Raw genomic sequence first — 1,641 nt, 5'->3', positions numbered from 1 at the left:
GCGGCGGCGGCGGCGGCGGCGGAGGCGGGCGGGCGGGCGGGCGGCCGGGGGGGCGGGCCGGGGGCGGGCCGAGGATGGGGTTACCTGGGCGGGCCCAGCGGCCCGGGACACCCCCCCCCCCCGGGGGCGGGCCGGAGCGGCGGCGGCTGCCGCCCTAGCCCGCGGGACTGGGCTGCTCCGGGGGCCTCCCCAGCTGGGCGCTCCGGAGGACTTGGGGCCCGAACCCGCTCCAAGCACGCCTGGCTGCGCGCCGCCTAGCCCGTCCCGGCTAGAGGCGCGGCGACCCAGCTGCCCGGCCGCCGCCCGGGCCTCGGGGACAGGCGGGCACAGCTCCCCCAACCCGCCGCTGCGGGCACTGCAGCGCGGCCCTCGCTGCCCCCCCACCCCCCCACCGCCCCCCGCCGGCGCCTGGAGCCCAGACCCCGGTCCGACCGCGGCGGACCCACCGGAGCGCGGCTACCACTCGCGCGCAGCCAGGCGCTGGCGCTCCGGGTGCCTGGGGCTGCACATCGCGGCGCTGGATGTCTCCCGACCGCCCCCTGCCCGGCCCCTCCCTGCCTCCTGGCCCCCGCGTCCTGCGGCCCAGCCCCTCCCTGGCGCTCACCTCCCTACAGCATTCCGGGAGCTGGACGGGGCCTCCCCAGCTTTGGGCAGCTTGGGACAGTGGCCCGAGACTGTGAGAATCCGAAACCTCGCTTCTGGCTAGCCACAAGATCTGGGCGCGCCCCAGGTCTTGACTCTGAGCCTCCGTTTTCTTATCCGAGAAATGGGCTTAAGACGCTGTGATTGGGAGGACAGGAGGAGTTTAGGGAAGCTGTCTTGGCCCACTCACCAAGTCTTACTTTGCATTTGGTTTTCTATGTGCTTGTTCGATTTATCCTCCCATACTAGGCAGGTTCAGCCTCTTGTTGGTTTCGGGCACAGGGCGGTAGCTGCCAGGGTTGTGGAAGGAATAAATGAATGGAATGGAGTGGGCTGCAACAGCCTGTGCTTGGCTAGTCCAGAGAGCTCAATTCCACATCACTGTAACCCCTAAGAATTGTCTGCCCAAGTCCAGGCCACACCCTCTCAGGTCACTGATCTGATTCTGTATGCTACTCATCCTCCAGGCTGCATCCCCCAGCTGCTCAGAGGTAGAGGGATCTCTTATCTAAACAGTAAAACTAAGGCCCGGAAAGGGAGGCACCTGTCCCACCTCCCTAGGGGTTGGGAACAGAGGCAAGGACCAGGTCTATGCCCTCACCCCTGACCTTAGTTCTTCACTGATTTTGGAGTATGAAGTTTGCTCCCACAGAGGCCATCATGTTTGGATGCTGGGATGGTGCCCTGGGGTCCCCTGGGCTCAGAACAGAGGAGGGGCTCAGTAAACATTTGGTATTGGGACTGGGTGGAAGGTGGCAGGGATTTGTGGGGCTGGGCAAGAGTATAGGTGGAGGTTCACATACCATATGTCCAAATATTTGCAGGCTATAAATCAAGCTAACAAAATGCAAAATAAATTATGTTCTATTCTTCTATCTTGACAAATACACTTTCCTAACAAGGCGGAAAGCTGGCTTTGAGTGTGGCATTCTCATAGTCCTCAGACCTTGCCCTGGAGCTGGTGGCACAGGGAGAGTGGGCCCCTAGTGCCTGGCCTGT

The sequence above is a fragment of the Pongo abelii genome, chromosome 1, assembly GCF_028885655.2.
Source record: "Pongo abelii isolate AG06213 chromosome 1, NHGRI_mPonAbe1-v2.0_pri, whole genome shotgun sequence".
Taxonomy (NCBI): Eukaryota; Metazoa; Chordata; class Mammalia; order Primates; family Hominidae; genus Pongo; species Pongo abelii.
The sequence above is the reverse complement of the archived record's forward strand: the minus strand, read 5'-3'. Positions refer to the sequence as shown.